Genomic DNA, 21,390 nt, shown 5'->3' with positions numbered 1-21,390 from the left:
CCTACTAGCCCCAAATGCTTAATCTGTATAGACCTATAATTGTCATTGCTGTATCAGTTAGCTCTTGCTGCATGAGAAGCCACTCCACAATTCAGTGCCATATGGCAGCAAGCATTTATCTAGCTCATGTGTCTGTTGGTTGGCTGGTGGTGGCCAATGTAGACCTGGCTTAGCATGGGAGGCTCTGTCATCTTCCTCAGCCAGTAGGTTAGCCAAAGCAGAGCTGAGATTAGTGTGAGGCAGGTGAGGGAATTGCCTCGGGCACAAAATTTAAGAGGGTGACAAAGAAACTTAGTAATCAAGATAAATAATATTTTAATGAAATATTTTAAATAACCAAAATCAATGTAGACAAATCATGATGAACAGAATATCAAAATTTTAAATAAAGATGTGATCAATAACAATGCTGTGTCAATGACACTGATCCTGTACTTAGGAACAATTATTGAAAAAGTATATTAATTGAGTATTATGTACAAGGCATTCTGATATATGCATAATGTATATGCGTATCTTATTTATGAGTTATATGTAAATATGAATGATTTCATTTAGTTGCTCAGTCATAAGGAATTTATATCAAATGTACTCATTTTCACAATCATAGTCCAATAATAGGTACAGTAGTTTGAGAATCCATTTTTTGGAATCTCCTTTAGAGACATCTGCATGCTTCTTTGAAAGTCCTTAGTGGTGTCTAATTCTCAAACTTTTTATAGTAAATTTGATTTTTGAAAACAGGCAAAAGTTATTTAGGGCCAAGCGTAGGGTGAGTAAGCCGGGTTATTAAGCTGGGTATTATTGGTCAAAATAAGAAATGAATGTGAAGACGTGACATTCATTTTACTGTGCAATTTGTGAACTTATCCTGAAGGCTGTTCTTAAAGTGGAATTCTAGAAATTTCTATTTTAACTGTACTGTTGAAAAAGGCAGATAGCTCCACAGAGTGATGACTTTGAGAGAAAACATTACTTTTGGTTGTATAAACTCTAGCATTAATCCTCCTCCATATCAATGACTTGAAGGAATGTCCTAAAGTCCTGACGAATGGAAGGGAATAAAATTGTCAGAAACTTAATAGACTTATCCTAAGAACATTGAATCAGCTTTGTAGATAGAGTGTAAAACAAAAGTCATAGTTCTATTTGTTCTGCCATGGTGTAGAAAGTGAAAATAAAAATAGACTGCAAAGATTATGGTAAATGCTCTACTGTGAAGATACCAGCTCCTACCACATCCACATAACCTGCACTCCCTCCCCCAACCCCTCCAGAATTTCAGTCATGCCATGGCTGTAAGATCTGGCCTTGATTTTGTGTGCATATGTGGGTATCTAGACATATGTAGATTTGTTGGCCAATAGGTGGAGATGGTCCATTCACGCATCAATAAATCTGTGAATGGATCAATTATCCAGTCCCTGATTCAGAAATACATAAAGAGACATTAGATCCCAAACTTGTGTATCAATATGTCGATAATAAATAACAGTTTTATGGCATATGTAACGGCCATATATATATATCTCATTTTAATTCTTCAGTCTAAAGGAAGTTCCCTATCTCTTTTCCTGTGTGCATATATCATTATACACACAGCCCCCCACACATAACTTCTTAGGAAGACCTTAAGGAAAAGAAAAAAAATGTCTATGCATGGTGCCTAAAAAGCAGTACTTCCCCTGAGTTATGGTATTGGTATAAGAATAGACAGTGGTGACTCGAATAAGGTAAATTAACTGTATTACAGGGTTTTGTTTGTTCTTTGGCATAATAGTAACTATAGTAAAATTTTTTGACCATCTTCTTTCCATCTTGATATTGTGTTTATCTATCCAGTAATTTCTCATTACTTGTCAAAAATATTAATCAGTTAGGGGATCATACCATAGCAAATCTCAATTTGGGCATTTGTAGAATTACTTACAGAAAAGTAATCAGATTTGTTCCAAAATTTGTAGTCTAATGCTTTGCACAAGGCACTATTGTGAATACTAAAATAAGTAAGGCACAGTTGTTCCCCTCAAAGGTCTTACCATCCAGTGCCTCAAAGTATAAAAAATAATCTTGCCTTGAAGGTGGAAGGCTTTTGCAGAAATTAGCAATCCAGAAACACTGGCCTTAAATTAAGTTCCACATCTAAAATAAGGAAGGGTGAAAGGAAGCATCAAGATGTAATGCTTGTGCGGCTGTGCTTATTAAGTGGCCTGCTCCAGCATCAGAATGTATTTGGCTGGCTCAGCACATTGTGTGGTGTTTTTTCCATTTCCACCATTCTTTTCCTTCTTACACATGCAGCAAGCTACTTCACTCAGCTGTGAAATATTTCCCATTGCAAGGCAATGTATAATTAAGTGCTGGAATGAGTGGGGCAGGCACGTGCTATTCAAGATCAGAGGACTAAGAATTGAGCTTGGCCTGGGAAAAGAATTGTGGAGGAGGCAGGGCTTGAACTGGGCCTTGAAAAAGATTAGATCAGGCACAGAAGCCAGACAGGAGGACAGTTTAGGCAATAGTAATACTCTGAGCAAAGGCAAGAGCCAGGTGAGTCAGGCTTATTTCGGGACAGTCTGAAAACTGTCTCCTCTGAAGTGAGGATCTGGGTAGGAGATGAGGCTGGCGAGGTAGACTGGGACACAGCTGACGTGGCCTGAAGGAACAAGCCGTGGCCTGCAGGCCAAAGACCTGGGTTCTACCACTGGCCAGCCATGTGTCCTTGGCAAGTCATTGAAACTTGTAAGCTTCAGTTACCTCATATGTGAAATGGTTTCAGACTGAAAAATCTCCACAGTAGATTCCCATTTTTAAAGTATTCTGTGATTATTTTATGGTGGTCCTTGATAAACTAGAATAAAGACTTTTGAATTTATCCTTGCATTGCAGAGACTTTAAGGTTGTTCTGAGCAAGGGAATCACATGATGAAAGGGGGAATTCATCACATAATTAAAGGGGCATGTATTGGTATTTAACTCAGTAAAGGAATTAGGGAAGGTGCCTTAGGAAATGTGGTTAGACATACTAGAAAAAGGAAACCAGCTTGCGGGCTTTGCCAGTGGTTCAGACAGGAGCAGGGCCATTGAAATAGGAATCAAAGGAAGAGGACAGACAAGTGTCATTGCTTATTCATTCTTTATTGATCTTTAGAAACTGTACTAGGTTCTGGAGATCCAGTGATAAGTAAGACAGGAAAGGTTCCTATTCTCATGGAACTTAATATTCCACCAAAAGGAAGAATCAGCAGAATTTAGTGATTGACCAATAGGATATTTGTGCCGTTAAGAGAATGACACTCCAAGGCCAACATCCAGCTACAAAGGATTGATTCAAACAATACTCTGTTTTCATAAAATGGAATACTGTGCAGCCATAAAGAATTATGAAACATATTTATTGACATGAAAGACTATTCATGTTATGCCACCGAGTGAAAAACAGCACAAAAATAGAACACAATCTAGAAAGTTATGCACTACGTTGTATGAAGAGTAGGTTATTGGAGATTTATTTAATTATTCTTCATTCAGTGATTATTTACTTATTGAGAGCCTACTATGTGCCAGGCGTTGTTTTGGGATCTAGGGATAAATGGTAAATGAGACAGACATGGTCCCTGATTAATTTTTTTGTCTTAGCTTTTCTAACTTTTTTGCAGTAAACTTATGTTGAACAATAATTTTTTTTTTAAGTTTTAAAAAATCCTTTAATTGGCCATTTGTGTGGTATATAAGTGTATTTTATGACTCCTCCTTGGCTGTATAAGTGAAGTGCAGGTTGCGCTGTTGTAAATGACAGTGTCCTGGCCTGTGTCTCATCGAGGTGCTTACACAAGAGGGGAGGTGGCTCGAGGACACCAGCCTCTTGCTTGGGCTGGATCAGGGCACTGCCTGCTCGTTGGTGGCTGGAGTGGTCACAACTCCCAGACTCAGTCTGGCTCCAAGGCAACTAGAGTCCTGCTGATGAGATGTGCAACTCTGCTGGCTTTTTATAGTCCATCTGAGGGCTGGTCATTCCAGCCTTGGTGTCAGTTGACACTTGCTGTATGTTACTTGACACTCCTTTATTCTCACTGAGGTTGCCTCTCCCGGAAATCTTTGTCATTCCATAAGCCCTAGCAGCTGACCTCCCACAGTTTGAAAAACAAGATGTATTCTGGCTACATTTAAAGGAAGTTTTAGGGTGAGTTCATGGGTCAGGACTCGACTGTAATATCTTTGTGGGCAGAGCACCTTAAGGGGGATCTGGCACTGGTCATCACCTAGGTTCCGGGGCCCTTGCACAAAAGGCTTTGTGTTATTTTTTCCCTCCTTCTGCCCAGCTCTTCTCCCATGACTACTGCTAACCATGTCTTTCTGCTGCAATGCACTTATTGCCTCCTATTTTTAAAAGACAGGATCTTTGTGTATATGCTGAAGAACAAACAAGCAGGCAAAAAGACCACCAAATGATTATTTTTTGAAAAATATTCCATGTTCCTTATACTAAATTGTAGTATATAAATAAACATATGGATACATATAAAGAAAAAATTACCTACAATCCTGTTTCCCAGAGATATTTTGATACTTATTTTACATTCTACTCACATAGCTGTTGTCAGCTTTTGTTCTGCCACTTTCATAGCCTATTTATAGATCTTAAGCTGTATCCATGCTAATATTTTCCACCTAAGACTGACCTGTTCTACGGAGAACAAATGCTATTATAATTAGGTGCTTAGCTGCTTTTTCCAACATCAAGATGGCCTCTTTGCTCTCATCATATGATGACAGAATGTCAATTTCAGGGAAGCATCTGTTTATTTTCTCATGTCAGCCCCGGATGAAGGAAATCACTGGAGTCAAGCTGACCAGTCAGATCCTCATTCTTTGTTGCTCTGTGATGAAACCCCAGGGGCATTTTGATATAGAGGGCTCCTCAGGGTCACTGGTGATCTTGACCTTTGTACCAAACTGCGGGAGAAAGGAGGAAAAGAGGTCCCTCTGGATCAAATCTTCCTGCACATACCTTCTACCCTCTGCTTGGAGTGTGAGAACCTTCTTGATGTTTGTGTGAGCAAACCTGGAGAACAAATCCTCTATAGAGTGTAAGTAGACAAACACCATGGACAAAGTTTAATTACAGAATCCACTTTTCACTAGTTCCGGAGATAAATTTTCCTTAGGAATTTCCTTGTTGTCAATGTTCTCCCTCTGATTTCAATTCAGCCATTTCCAGTCTAGGTAGGCCTCTCTGCACCTGACTTTCTCAGTTGAAACATTGTTTCTGCTTTCCACTCAAAGTCTGAATTATTGCCACGAAGATGTCCTGCAATTCCAAAGAAGCAGGATCTTCCATGTTTGGTTGTTCCAGGTCCTTAGTTCACTCCTCTCACAGAAACCATCTACTGCCACCCTCTTGTGTTAACTATTGATAATTCCTTTATGTCTCAAATTTCCCACACCAGGTCTTTTTCTTCAGCCATCCACTTCTGGTCACACATTTTCTCCTCCTTCCATGGAGCTGAACTGAGTGCTTGAATGCAGCAACTATATCATTTTAAGTGTCTTATTTATCTTTCTCCCTCCTGTCCTTTTTCAAACTTTAACAGTAAACTTTACTATTTATAAGCCACCTTCCTCTCTCCCTTTTTTGGGCAAAGGTAAGACCTAAATCATGGAGAAACAATCTAAGTTACCTTATCCTTGTAAATCTTTCTTATAGTCTTTCCTTACTCTTATTTTCTGATCTCCAAGTCATTTGCCTCTTTTATTTTATTTCTTTAATTTTATTACTCATTATTAATTTACTTGTACACACCAGAATTTTCACTAGACATTCACAAGACAGTTTCTGTCTGCAATTAAATAGGGGTAGAGGGGCTTAAGAGTTAGGATACTATAGGGAGGAGATTATTAATCATGGATTAAATGTTGAAAGGAGTAACCTGAGGTTTGGTTGGTCTTTGTGCTTGCTCAGAGCTCATTTACTGGTCCTGCTTTTCCTTTTGTGTGCTTTCTGCTCCTTGTGAGATATGAATAGGATTCTGTGTGTGTAGTCAGAAAAAAGAAAGCTCTTCCTCACTAAGTTTACAGTCAAACTAAGTAAGCAGTGAGGTTAAAATGATTTTATAGGTAAAATTAATCTGGAAGTTTGGAAAGTGCATTGAAATTGAATTTATTTCTCAGTTAGTTGCTGATTTCAAAAGTAAAGTACAATGTCCCTTGAGGAGCCTGAATCAGTGTTATAAGACTATTTGAATGGATCCTTCATCTCTCATTTTGGTGTGTCGTTGGGACATTAATAATGGATGGTTTCTGTACTTGGTGGTCAGATATGTTATTTTGATCCATTTTTATTTCCCAAAGGGGCCTCTGGAAAAGGGCAATGAGGGTAGATTTAAAACCACATTATTGGAATTCAGTAACTTTCCTCTTGCTTTGTATGTCTAGTTCTTGCTGAAGAGTAGTTCTGATACAGAGTCAGTCAAGCACGACAGAGCAGGCAAAATACCAAAATGGATTTTCTTAACTAAGATATAAGCTGAATTCTATGTTTTCATTTAGGCTTTGATGCTCAGCATTAAAATTTTTCAGAAAATGTGCTAGATGTATGCTTTTTGCTCTTTGTGGTTCTGTGGATGAAGGGATGGGCATAGGAACAAAACAAATCTACCAGTACAAGTTATTTGCATTTATGGAAGTAAACAAAAGTTTATATAATTCGATCAGCAAAAATTGTGTATTTCAATAATTCCTAAGCAATTGTGAAGAACTGTTACTTTAGTTATGTAAAGTATACCCCCAAGGGAGCGCTGAGTTCTCTTTAGATGTCTTCACTTCTCCGGTAATTACTCAAAGGCTATAGTAACTTGAAAGTGGAAGATTATGAATCCTAGGATATTGAGGTCACTCCTGGAGATAAACAAGGTCTTACTTTGTCAAGTAATGGAATCTTTCCCCAGAAACATCCCTCCCTTATGGGTTTATATGAAAATATAGAAGAGGGTTAATGATCTACACAGTCATGCTCTGGGACAAATCAATCAATCAAATTAGAAGGGAGAGAGGATGAGTAATACATACATTCTCACTCATTTCAGGTGATTAATGTCTTTCCCTCACCTGTATCTTTATATCAATTCTGTTAAACTTTAAAAAAGGCAATCAAAATGAAAACAGAGCTGAAAGTCTTAATAACCACTGATTAATGATATGTTATTTGTCTGTTAGTACTTGGCTAGTAGCACCTGGCCATCTGACATAGAACCCTAAGAGAATGCTGATAGGATATCTGTGAATGAAGTGACAGGTCTATGCCTACACAAAAAGAATGCCAGGAGTCTGGGATCCTGTTTCTCTGACATTGATCTTCAGTAAATGATATTGACTCTATTGATATTGTACTCTACGTATTACTTCCTCTGCATAAGTGTGCATTCCTTGACATGTTGCCATAGAAACTAACTTCTTCATTGTTGTTTAATTTTTACTTTTTTTTTCACAAAAGAAATGAATCTCTAGTGGAGAAAAACAGTACATTAAAAATCACTTACAATGCTGCCACCTAGAGAATATACTATGAACAGCTTTAACATATTTTTCAGTTCTTTCCCTATGAGTATACATAACTATAATTTTTAATAGAACTCTTACATAACTTAGTTCTTCTCAGTTAACAATATATCTTGAACATCCGACACGCATATTGTAGTATCTGTGTATTTTTTCATTGTATGGAACACCACATCATGTTAAACCAATCTCCTCTCTTTTGATCTTTTTGTTGTTAGATTTTTTTCACAATTAAAAAAACAACTCTGATAGCATTTCAGTAGGTAAATGCATTACTGCCTTAGGAGAGTTTCCTGGAAATGAAATTATTGGGTCCATGGGAGGCAGTGCGAGTTTTTCAGAAGGTTAATTGATGACCTGCATTCCCATCTACCTTACATAAAAGGGTAGTATTGGCTTCAGAATATGGATTTGTTGTTATCTCATTCACAGGGTGTTAACCATGGCCCCTAAAATTAGTTCTTCACAGGACTCTAATCCTATGAGGTTTCATTTCCTGTTCCGGACTCTCAGATGTGAGATCTAAAAACTTGTGTCTATAATGTTAGCTTCCAACAGGCATGCTGTAGGTGTTAAATACAAATCAACAGCCAAGCTATTTGCTGTGGATATATTTATGTGGGGGAGGAAGACATAGAAACACATCCTTAGAAGCTGTGCCATGTTCTTAGTGATCTAAATATATAAAGAGTGCATCTAAGAAAGAGGTTGACCTTTCCAAGGTCACACCATGAGTCAGCAATGAAATCCCAAATAGGACTTTCATCCTCTTAACTTCTTTCTCCCAGTATGAAGAGTATTTATGAATAGGTCAAGAGAAAGCATTTGTAGATGGACTTATAAGACCATTTATAACTTGAAATGCTCCAAAATTTCAAGAGAGTTGCTAGAAAATTTCCATCTCAGGTAAATAAATCTAAATTGCTAAAAATTTTGATAAATTTTTAGAAAATAAAATCTTAAGTGACTGGAATGTAGAGATAGTAGTGGGTGGTATAGGCAGATAGGAATAAGCCTCAAAGGAATGTGCATACACGCACAGGCGTTTGTGTGTGTGTGTGTGTGTGTGTGTGTGTGTGTGTGTGTGTGCAGGAATGGGGGAATAGGAAAGTGGAAGAATAATGGCCTGAGTCTATCATGGTGACTAAGGAAAACACAACCAAAGGGGGTCCTCAGGACATTAACCCTGGGGTGGAAGTGTAGGGGTCTTAGCTCTCATTTTGAATGAATCATAGATCTTTCCTCCTCAGCCTGCTGGTATGGATCAGTGCTGTTATTTCAAATCTTATGGGAGGGTCACCTGCAGGACCCAGAGAGATACTTTTCAATGTCCCCAGGACTGGAACTCAGGTCTCCTGATTCCCAGTCTAGTGCTTGTTCTACTACTAGAAGGAAGTAGCAGTCATGTTACAAGGATTTTCAGAGATACACAAAAGCTTCTGGGTAATGAAAATTCAGGCTATGTATTATGGGAGGGCTACACAAAATAAAAGAAAAAGAAAACAGAAGAAAATTTTAGAGCTTGATGGTGGTGGATGGAACACCATTCAGCTTGGTGGATGGTATTCCATCTACCACTTTATTGCAGATGAGGAAACTGAGACTCAGTGATCTGTTGGGACAAGGATAACCAGGACACAACAAGACCAAGAACTAAGACCTTCTAATATTCATCCTGGTGCAGAGTAATCTAGATACATATTATGATTCATTTATTCTTTCTCATGATCATCTTATAAGCTCCTATTTCATGGTTCGTGAATTAAGTATCACTAACATCAGCATGTATTAAGAATCTATTTGCATGTGGTACTATACTCTATAAAGCAAAATAGACGAATGCAGTGCTTGCCACACAAGAATTTTCTAAGGCAGACAGACCTCATAGAAATAGAAATGATCTGTAGATCACTGAACAAACAAAGCAAATATGTGAAGTGCACAACTTTGGCCATGTGAGATGGTAAATGAAGAGATCCTCACAGTCCATGGCTTCAAGAGGAGATCCATCTTCATCTCTGGACAGCCCTAAACTAATAAGTAATTAGAATCACCCTATGCTCTGTAGGTGTTATACTGGAAAGGAAAAGAAAGAGTGCTTTATCTGGCAAACCCAGCACTCAAGTTCATGTAATGGTGCAGTCTCTTTGGAATATTGTTGATTACTGCTTTCATTGATTTTTGTCCTTTTGCATATTCTGTGATGATCTGCAAAGATTAGAAGGGTCTGCTGAGGCAGGAAGTCTCTTAAGGCACGCCTTCTAAAAGCAAAGTCTTTTCCCTCCTTGTAGGAAAACTAATGGTCATGTGGTTATATTTTTATTGAGGCTTTTTTTCCCTTCGAAAAGGGCCTTGATTAATGTGGGAACCTACAAAACCCACAAATGTTTAAACTGTGTAATATGAACAGTCATGAATGTGAGACTAGGGTATAAGTTCTGTTCTCTCAAAGACCAGTTAAAGACAAACCAAAGGTGACCCAGCTCTCTTCTGTGGTAACAAAAGCCACCTTGACCAGATCTTTTACATGCCTATCTTAGTCATTTGCTTCAGGGCCAGTATTAATAGTAGTATTAGCATTAGTATTCTGAAACTGTCATATGTATAATGTGAGATAAAACAAATGAGTAATTATGGGATTCTCTAATTCCATCACCCCCTGTGTTCTTGAGAATCAGAATTCTTGGTGTGGAAGAAAGGAGATAGAGATGTCATATAGAAGATATTAGGTTAAAACCCTGTGGTCATGAATTTGAATTGGAAATATCAGTTATGAACTCATAAAGTGTTTTTTAAAAAATATACATATCTACTAGCTCTGTTAATTAAAAAAAAAAGCCTAGAAACAATCACTAACCCAGAAGTAATGAGCTTCCCTACTGTCCAGATGGTAGTCTGAAAAAACATTTCTCATTAAAGGAAACCAAGGCTTATTAGAAAAATGGCTGATTTCAAGCCTGGAAATATACAAGATGAGCAAGAAAGCTATCACAGTCTACTTAGAATAGCCAACCTGAAGTCAAATTGAAGGGGATACTACTGGCCAAAGATGGACAGTTTGCCCTTCAATAAGGTTGAGAATTGCTATGGATCAAAATCTATCGAATATGTTTAAATCCATGAGTACAACATGATATTAAAAACCGACTGGTTGGTTACCTTCTGAATGTAACAGAGAACCAATTCATTGCCTTGAAAACCAATTCATTATCTTGAAAACTGATAAAGAAAAGGAAAGAATCAAGCATATATCTTCACTTTCCTTTATGAATTATATCACTGTAACCAAATTTTCCATAAAGAGAAGCATCTTCTATTCCAGCTAGTAAATGAAAACAAATTGATAGAATATCATCATTTTACAACCCCCAATACATTAACAGTTTTAGGTACAGAGCATCAACTGTCAAAATAGTTGATAGCATCAACTATCAAAAAAGAGCAAAAACCACAGTTAAATTCCTCTTGATGAAAGAACACAATACTACTGATGGTTTAGTCAAAGACATTGTACCTTAAACTAATCAGGCCTTAGGGTCCAGCTGCCAGTTTGTAGGAAGAGGACCAACACACTGACTGTTTTCACATGGCTGCAAGCAACAAATCCAAATTATGGGAAACTCTGCAAGTCTAATGCCCTAGGACTTTCAACAGGTGAATTGTATGAAAAAAAACAAAAGGAATAGAGATGGACTCTGTAGATTTAAAAAGACTTACAGACATAGCAAGTGAAAATATGGGCAACAGTAAATTATAGTACCAGGCATGCATACTTGGGTGATAAAACCATAAAGAGATGCAGGAAAGTGATTGCTCTTCAAGTCAGGATAGTGATCACTTTTTTGAGGCTTGGAGGGTCTGTGATGGGGAGGGGGCACTTCTGGGGTGGCTGGCAAAGTTCTAATTTTTGACCTGGATAGTTGTTTGCCTTATCATAATTCACTAAGCTATATATTTTTATGTGTGATATTTTGTATCTGTTTTATTATATTTAAAAAGTGTAAAAAATCAGAAAACAAAATAAAGCATGTTAGAGAAACCTGCAAACCTGATGCTACCCTAGAGATTATCACAACACTGCAAGCAGTAGATAAATAAGGTTGTGGAAAATTGTGTTCTGGAACACAAAGAATGTGAATTATCTGGTATAGACATCTGTGTAATGTCAGTGGCAGACTGCCTTTCAAGTCGCTGGGTTTTGTTCTTAGGGTTGTGTAGCAACAGGCTTGCGCGTAGCTTCTGTTTCTAGACAGATGACCCATCTCTGGCTCAGTGTTTTTCATTTGTGGTGCTTAGAACACGGGCATAATGACCACTGCATGCTTAAGAAAATGCAGATTTCTTCATCCCATCTCTCTTCAAAAGGAGCAGCCCTGGAATCTGCATGATTAACACACGATTATACTGCACACTTCAGTATGAAAACCGCCACTGACTTCTCTGTCAATTTCTACCTGAAATCAGTTCTATAAAGATGTCCTGGGGAAAGTACAGACCTTCCGAGCAATTTCCAGATGAGCTATTGAGCGTTGAGGCCATAGCTGTGATTTTCACTAGTGAATGAACTTAGATTTTGAACCTTTATCTAGAACACTGAATATGAATGTGACTAAGCATAGCTCAGTTAGAAAAAATGGTTTTTCCAGTGTGCAATAGCAATTGTCAATTTTCCTCTTGTCTTTTTGCTCAGGATTTTTTCCCTCTCGAATAAGTCAGAGCCTGGGATTAAGAATTTAAAGTGGAATCTTCATCAGTGAACTCTCTGACGCTTTTAAAATAGCAATTTTAAACCAAAAAAATTTCAGTAATGGAAAGCAGAACAATCCTGATTTGGATATGGCCAGGTATGGCCAGGCAGAACGTTTAATTGGTTCTTTCTCAGTTTAAGGCAAAGGAGGCTTTCAGAGTGTGGAAGCAGAAGTGTGAAGGCCTCCAAGTCTGTATTGAGCGTCTTCATCCTCCTCTTTCTACAGTCTCCTTTGCTCTCCCAAATCCATGTGCTTTCTTCATCACCTCTCCTAATCAAAACAGGAGATGATGTCAGTTACTTACATTTGCAGATCGCATACTGATGAGTGTGGATATACTTGGGAGAGGAAGCTAAACTAGTACTTGCTTTTTAAGGATTTTACATTGATTTGTGAAATACAGTATTTTATCCAATTGAATCCAATTCTACAGGCATCCTTTGGACACTGCCCACATGTATGGCAGTGTCCTAGCAGTGCAGACGAGTAAGATACATTTCCTGCTTCCAGAAAGGTGCAATCTAGTGAGGGAGATGGATGAGTACCAGCTAACGATAACAGAAAAATCACTTCTGCATAAATAATCTCATTTCAGTCCTCATACTTGCAGAATTTTAGTAATTAAAAGGATAACCACTCTTTATAATCATAAAGTTCTTCAAACTTTGGAGAGAAGTACTATGATGATCATAAAAGTCTCAGCATCCCTCCCACCAGTTTTCATCACAGTCATTTTCAATATGACAAAGAAGAAACTAGGACCATTAGAAAAGTGAAGAGGAATAGGACTTCCCTGGTGGTCCAGTGGTAAAGAGTCCGCCTTCCAATGCAGGGGACGTGGGTTTGATCCCTGGTCGAGGAACTAAGATCCCACATGCCACGGGGCAACTAAGCCCGTGCGCCACAACTACTGAGGCCATGCGCCTCAACTAGAGAGCCCACGTACGGCAAACTACAGAGCGCACATGCTCTGGAGCCCGCATGCCACAACTAGAGAGAGAAAAACTGCATGCTGCAACTAGAGAGAAGTCCATGCGCTGCAACGAAGAGCCCATGCACCACAACAAAAAGATCCCGCATGCCACAATAAAGACCTGTCGCAACCAAAAATAAAAATAAGTAAATAAAATAAATATTTTAAAAATACAGCTATAATTTTTAAAAAAAGTGTAGAGGAAAGGAAAAAAGAGGGGGTAGTCTACTTTTGGGGAAATAAAAATACCTTATCATAGGAACATCTATTAATCTTTTGGAGAAAGTACAGTTTTGAAAGTCAACTGAAGGTGACATTAATACTCTGCAATATTTTTTATATGAGGTTGCAAGTTTTAGTTCACATGGTTCACTTGTGAGTTTTTTTAAACAAGTAACTGCTATTCCCTTGATCTGTATTTTAAAATACAAAGTACATGTATTAGGTAAGAATCTCTTTTCAGCTTTTTCTAATGAACACATACATATGGTGAACATATGGGTAAAAGACACTTTAATCACTCATTTCTACAATTGCTAGTAAACAAAATGAGCAGTCATGATGACATGGCATTTTGCAGTAAGACTAAATTATGTACACAAAATACATCTTATATTTACTTATCTCTTGCTTACTGACTTTAGAACATAAAAACTCTTTATTTTAAATGTAATGGTATCCTCTGGATAAGATGAGGGCTCAAGGTTTTTGAAACTCTGATAGGGAAAAAGATGGAAGTGGGAGTGAGGAGACCTATCCTTTAAAAGTGGACTTTAATTCATGTTTGTTTTAGAAAAACCATCTGAATGTGTCCTGCAGTTATACAAATGTAACTCAAGAGTGTTTTGAGAGAAACAGTGAAATTATTTGGGGGAAGAGAAAGAAACATTATTTGGGTAGTAGAAGAATGCAGAAATGACTGTTGATTACTGTTTGTCCCTGTGCAGAGGCAGGTTGTAGGTACTGGAGGGATTTTCTGTGTTTTCTCATTTGGGGATTGCACGTAGGGAAGCAAGAAACAAGAGAGAAGTGGGAGCAGCTGCATTTGTGGGACTTAGTGAAACTGGGGTGCCCAGTGTTGCTTTAGGACCTGGGCGAGAAAGTTGCTGGAAGGGCAGGTTTCGCTCCACATTCTCATGGAGCCCTTGGAGACTGGCAATTTGGGGCACTTTGGCAGAATGTTGATCCACAGACACTTGTAATTTCACGAGGAAACCTTCAGGATGTTTTGAGAATGGTTGGAAATGGGCATGGTGGCCTAATGATGAGGCAGCAAACAGATCCCCTCCCAGGGTCAGTTAGCAGGAGCTGGGGCAGTCATACTTAGAGTTATTAGCGTAAGCAGTCAGAGCACTCACAGGAAGGACACCCTCACTTCTATCGCACTCTGGTGAAAACTGGACATACTGGTTAAATACATAACAGGTATCTTAAAAGCCCTGTATCTGTCTAGAAGAAATAAGATACAACTGGAACATACATACACAACAATCTTACCAAAAAAAGACACCTCTCTCACATAAACATACAACAAAATTAAAGGAAAAATACTGACCCAACCAGCTGGAGTTTATTTGTAAACAGTCTCAGGTCCTCAGTGTTTGTATCAGCTACTAGGCAACCATAGAAGAGTCCTGTTTCAGTGACAGGCAGCAGCAGCTGCCATTTTGAGACCACAAGGTGTCATGAAGGTTGAGTGAAGTGGGCAGTTGGCAACATAATGTATTCAATGCATGTTGTGCTGTGAGTAATACTGAATGCCACAGGGGCTACTGTGCTGTATATGAATTAAACAAGAAAATAACATCACTTTCCCACATTAATGCAGTAATACCTATGGAAAAAATTTTTATGCAACTTTTGCATATACATTGTTTCCACTGTCATTTGCTTTAATTCACTTTGAGATGGGCTCCAGATGAGCCTCATTTTCTTTTATACTTGCCAGAAACTAATGTGGAAGCTACAGAATCAGAGATGATGATAGTAGTGCCATGACCTTAAGGGCTGTGCTATTTGTCATTTCCAAGAATCTGAAGGGAATGTGTGACCCCAAATTAATTTTTACATGCATTTTACTAAGAGACTATAAACTGGCTTCCTTTTGTTTCATTAGTTTTAAAATTATCATACAGCAAAATTGTGGGGGGGGTTTGGTGTACTGTTCTACAAGTTTTAACCCATGTGTGGATTTCTATTACCTTCTCCATAATCAGAATTCAGAACAGTTCCATCAGGCCAAAAAACTCCCTCATGCTATCGGTCGATAGTCATGCCCTCCCCACCCCCAATCCCTGGCAACCACTGATATATTCTTCATTACTATAGTTTTGTCTTTTGAGAATGTTGTATAAATGGAATTATGCAGTGTATGCCCTTTTGAGACTAGCTTCTTTCACTTAGCATAATGCTTTTGAGGTTTATCCAAATTGTTGCCTGTATCAATAGTTCTTTTTTTCCCCGATTGCTGTGTATTGTATAGATGTACTGTAGTTTGTTTATCCATTTATCCACTGAAGGACATTTAAGTTTTGGTTTTTATGAATAGAGCGTCTTTTCATTTTTGTGTGTACCTGAGTTATCATTTCTCTAGGTTAAACACCCAGGAGTGGGATTGCTGGGTCAGATTGTAAGTGTATGTCTAACTTCATAAGAAACTGCTAAACTGTTTTCAAGTATGACTGTACCATTTTGCATTCTCATCGTCAGTGTAGGAGAGTTCCAGCTGCTCTGGAACTCCTCAGCACTTGGTATTTAAGTAATTTTTTATTCTAATCATTCTAATAAGTATATACTGGTATCTCACTATGGTTTTAATTTGCATTTCCCTGATGGCTAATGAGGCTGAAGATTGTTTCATGTGCTTATTTACCATCATTATATCCACTTAGGTTAAGTGTTTGTTCAAGTCTTTTGCCTATTTTAGAATTGGGTTGGTTGTTTTCTTACTGTTGAGTTTTGAGAATTCTCTGTATGTTCTGGATATAAATCCTTTGTTGGGTAAGTAATTTGCAAATATTTTTCTCAGTCTGTAGTTTATCTTCTCCTTTTCTTAAAAATATCTTTCACGAGCAAAAGTTTTAAATTTTGATGAAGTCAAAATTTGTTCTTTTATGGATGGTGTGTAATATGCCATGCCTAAGAAATTGGTGCTAAACCCCAGGTCCACAGTTATGGAGACAACATTGACACCTGCTACCTCCTGGAATGTTCTTCTCTGTCTCATCTCCTGGTTGTCTTCTTCAAGACCCAAACTTTACTTCCTTAGAAAAGCGCTTGTGCCCCTTTCCTCTTTGCCCCTGTGGACACAATCATTTCCTCCTCTTCTGTGTACCCTTTGTGAACACTTATTTTCCTGACTATAATTTCTCATTATATGCCCCCTCCCACCAGGCAGGGAACTCCAGGGGACCGAACCCTGGCATTATTCACCTTTGTTTCCCAGCACATGGGTTAGTACATAGTAGGTACTCAATACATTCGCTGAAAAAAACAGAAGTAATTAATTCCTAAAGACATTATCCTTCTATCCTTAATTGTGCTGGGGACAATTTGAGTAGCTATAAAAAGTGTTATTGCTTTAAGGACATTTAAAGACTATCTTCAGTTTAAAATTAAAGTTTGTTATTCTTTAAGACATCTGTTGATTTAGTCATTTAAATGAGCTTGCTGGGGAACATCTTTTCTCAGAGGAAAAGATATAAGAGAATGAATGAAATTCATGTTAGAATTATGAGAGATTTTAAGTAGCTAAAGCAGTTGATACCAATTGATGATACTGAAAAATAAACTAAGCAATTTTATCTACTGAAATTAAGTTTTTGTTCATTATTAGTCTGTTAAAGTAAGATCCATATCATCAAAATTCTTGACTGCCCAATTTAATGGTAGCCACTAATTATACGAAGAGGTCCTGAGGAACCAGTCCTCTACTTGGGGAAAACATTCACATGCTGAAATAAATCCTCTGGGAATGAAGCTACCTTCTGATGATATAAAATCTTCATTAATTGTGCGAAACAGCCTCCTGTTGCCAAATAATAATATTCATAGGAAGTTAGATTTTTAGCTTTCATTTGTCTATAACAGAACAAGATAATGGGACCAACTCCAGGTGAGCTTCTGAAGGTTAACAGTTTGTCTTGGTATCCTTGGCCCCTCTCTCTGGATCTGCCTTTCCTCCACCTCTACATTCTCAGAGTCCTCCAGCTCTCTGTTTGTGGACTTGGTTTACAAGGAGTGGGAGCTGCCTTTAAGGGCGATAGACTGAATCTAGAGTCTTAAGAGTGTGAGAAGTGTGGGCTGGTGGATCTGTCCATGGTTGCATCATTCCAGATGATGCATACTTGGGAATCAGGAGAGGAGTCTAGAAGTCAGAGAAGAAAGGTCTAACACAGACAACACTGGGGAGAGGGGCTGGAACTGATGGAAATAGTGGCCAAAATTAAGTGTGAACAGGAGAAATGGGATAATTTCAGGCTACGACTTTGAAAGCAGAGCCTGGAATAAGTTGCTTTATAGAAGATGGACCAGTGGACCTAACCATTTTTCTCATGGATGCTGGGAAGGGTTCCTTGGCTGTCACTCATAGAATCTTTAGCATCCTCATCCCTTTCTTGACCTTACCTCTTCTGTAGACATTCAATTTTCTGCCTACTAACACCCTCTATCAAAATAGGAAAGAATCTGAAATCAAACATTAACATTTTTGGGGCAATTACACTTCACTATGAATTTTAGTCACTGTATCAGCATAACTAGTCATTGCCATGTTAAGTGTTTTAAACCTCCAACTATGAATGAAAGATTTTATTTCCTGTTAATACTCTTACTAAACAGATGGGGAGAAATATTTTTGCTTATAGGTTCTTCAGATATATATTATGTATCTCCAGTCCCAAAGGGATTGTTTCTTTTCATATTCCTAAAAAACTGTGAATTTCTTCTAAAATTACCACTTTGTTTCCACCAAGTAGCACTGCAGTGCTCAAAAGTTTGTTATACACTGAGCAGTTCAGCCATGTGAGTTGAGTCCAGTTTCCAGTTGCTTTCTGCTCAAGTTAAACATCCGGTAGAAGCTGAAACACCAGTGATTCCTTACATGCATCAGTTGGGCTCCAATCCAACTCCACACCCAAGCTTCTACTTCATCTTATTAATCTAGTGCCCACAGGGCCTCCAACAAGTCAGATCTCTCAGTGCCTTTTAATTCCAAACAATCTCTGCTGGGAGGAAACCATTCAGCAAATCATTTTTTAAAGTTTCTGATACCTGATTATCTGACTGAATGTCCGTAATCTTCAGCTTGTTTCACATAACATCCAACAAACTGGCAGTAGTTAAGGGCCAAAGCACCAGAAGCTTCAGACTGAATATTTTTTAAATATTTGTTTGACATTTATATAGAGGGACAGGGAAAAGCAGATCTTCTATTATTAAAACCTAGATATAGATTCAGAATTAGTTACCTTTCTCTCAACAAACATCTCATCAAGTGTTCAAAGCATAGTCCCCGTTTGGAGGGAGAGGGAGTATATACACTCACACACTCGTATATACAACCTACACGTTTATCTGTAGTTCTTGTTCTATAATTTGTGCGTGCATGTAATTTTGTCAAGCCAGAAAACCGATGGCAGAGTAGAGGGCATAAAAGTAATTAAATAAGTTAATAGACTCCAGAAAATTGCACCATGCTATGCATTATTTAGTTTCAGAATTTCAGCGGATCCTTCGTGTGCATATTGCCAAAATACTCAACAGAGTGAGGGCAGCACTTGTGGGGAGGGTGTTTCTTTCTCCTCAGGGCCCATCTGCTTCTGTGGGAACAGGGCTAATTCACATTTCACAGTTACTAAGGAGGAGGGTATGAAAACCTAAGTTAACTGGCACCATTGATGCTTTAGTGCCCCTTACACATAGTTTCCCCTGGATGGTTGCCTGACATCTTGACCCATGAGCTGGCTCTGACTAGATTCCTGCATCCATTATGAAGGAGCCAAATGTGTGTAAATAGAGTGGATGACATGTGCTTTGGCATGAAGTTTTCATGGTACCAAGGCTATACATATAACTTTCTGTATTGGGGGATGAGCGTGGGATGGTGTAGAAATGCCTATTTAGCTCTTCTGAGCAGGTGGCAGAAGGGTTACTGAAACCTTTTTCTCTCCGAGGTATGTCATTTTTCTGCATCTCTAGATTGCAGTGGGGCCTAAGAGACAGAGACTCACAAATTCTGAGTCACGGAATCAAGAGTGTGAGGGGGCTTCCCTGGTGGCGCAGTGGTTGAGAATCTGCCTGCCAATGCAGGGGACACGGGTTCGAGCCCTGGTCTGGGAAGATCCCACATGCCACGGAGCAACTAGGCCCGTGAGCCACAAGTACTGAGCCTGCGCGTCTGGAGCCTGTGCCCCGCAACAAGAGAGGCCGTGACAGTGAGAGGCCCGCGCACCGCGATGAAGAGTGGCCCCCGCTTGCTGCAGCTAGAGGAAGCCCTCGCACAGAAACGAAGACCCAACACAGCCAAAAATAAACAAATAAATAAATAAAGAAAGACTGATATTATTAAAAAAAAAAAAAAAAGAGTGTGAGGAAGTTGAGCACACTGCCGAGAGAGTGGTTGAAGTAACCACTGTGGAAGCTGTGCTAGGAGACAGGGGGTGTATGAGGAAAGCGGCTGGAGGGGATGGTGGCCTGGAGGGGGTTGAAAAGCACCTGTAGTGGGGGAATGGGAGTACAAAAGTCTGTCAAAGAGAGGTTGGGGGCACAAGGGACTTTCTGATATTGTTCCCCAGGTGAAGTGACGACAAGGTCCAGAGTGGAGCGATGGCAGAGAGTCATCCCAGTAGAATGGGCGTGAAGGTCTTAGGAGTAGTGAAGGAAAGGAAATCCGAGGCTAGAGTGTTGGCTGGCTCCTCAGTGTGAATGTTGAAATTACCTAAGATAATGGTGTGCTCAGTATGGAGAGGAAAACCGTGAGCCAGATGCATTCTTCAGTGCAGAGGAGTGAGAGAGAAGAACGTGGATAACAGCAGTAAGGGAGGATGGCAGGAAGGTTTAGCAGACAGGAGGCACCTACGAAGAAAGAAGGCGAGAGAGTAATGATCAGAAAGTGACAAAACAGCACTGAGGTCTGCCCTTGCTCCAGCAGCTCCCCCTCCTTCCTCCACCCTCCCCCATCTCTCAGCTGAGGCCTGGGAGAATGAGCAGCTTCCCCTGGGAGAGCAGTGGAGGAAGCAGAAGCCTTGGGCAAAGTCAAGTTTGGGTAAGAACAGGAAGTAGAGGTAACATTCGTGAAGAGGTTAAGGCACGGTTTTACAAGGGATTGGGGATATTAGCCAGGAGAGCACTGAGAATTTGGAAGAGGTCAGCAGTGGGAGGAAGGGCATTTTCCAAGGCAACACAGTACTACATCGAAATGAGCATCCTAATAGGACAAAGCATGCAGGGCATTTGCTTTGGGGTGGTGGTTGAGGTACCAGGAATAAAATGTGTGGGGTAAATGGAGTAGATGTCCAAACAAGCATCAGCTAAGACCCCACGCTACATGGAATATCTGCTGGTAGTTAGAGGCCTGCTTTTTTCTGCTGAAGGCCAGCAGAGACTAGCTAATCTGGCTGTGACTGGTTCTTATGTACTGGTTAATAGGGTATTATAATTTTTGCCCCAAGTCTCTATTGGACCGCATAAGCCCATGGGCCATATTTTTTTCTAAGAAATTTACCTAATCAGAACTCCAAAGTCTATTTAGTTTAAACTTTTAATCTGTTTCAAGTTATTATCACCAATTTATTACCAGTTAGGTCTTGGATTTCAAGAACTAATATTGGAGCATGTATTGGAATTGTACAATAATTTTTGTTCAGAATTCAGCACAACTTTCCATCATTATTCAATAGTTTTTTTGGCTTATTATTATATATTGTCAAATACAGGTTACATTTTAGTTTTTCTTTGAAAACAAGTAATTGAATTGTATGAAATCAGAAGGTTATATTCCCAGCATAGAATGACTGTTTTGATACTCAAGATAGGGCTCAGAACTCAAAGGCTGTCTTAAAATTTTAGCTTTAACGAAAATCATAAATAAAAGCCGCACTTAAAAGAAATCACTGA

The 21,390-nt window shown here is 38.9% G+C and overlaps 1 protein-coding gene across 10 annotated transcripts in view; it reads left to right on the top strand.

Annotated features, from left to right (window-relative positions):
* Nucleotides 1–21,390, top strand: part of AKAP6 (A-kinase anchoring protein 6) — a 580,300-nt gene that overhangs the window by 281,496 nt on the left and 277,414 nt on the right. The window lies entirely within an intron of this gene.

This window comes from Eschrichtius robustus, chromosome 1, assembly GCF_028021215.1.
Source record: "Eschrichtius robustus isolate mEscRob2 chromosome 1, mEscRob2.pri, whole genome shotgun sequence".
NCBI lineage: Eukaryota > Metazoa > Chordata > Mammalia > Artiodactyla > Eschrichtiidae > Eschrichtius > Eschrichtius robustus.
This window is presented reverse-complemented; position numbering and strand designations above follow the sequence as displayed.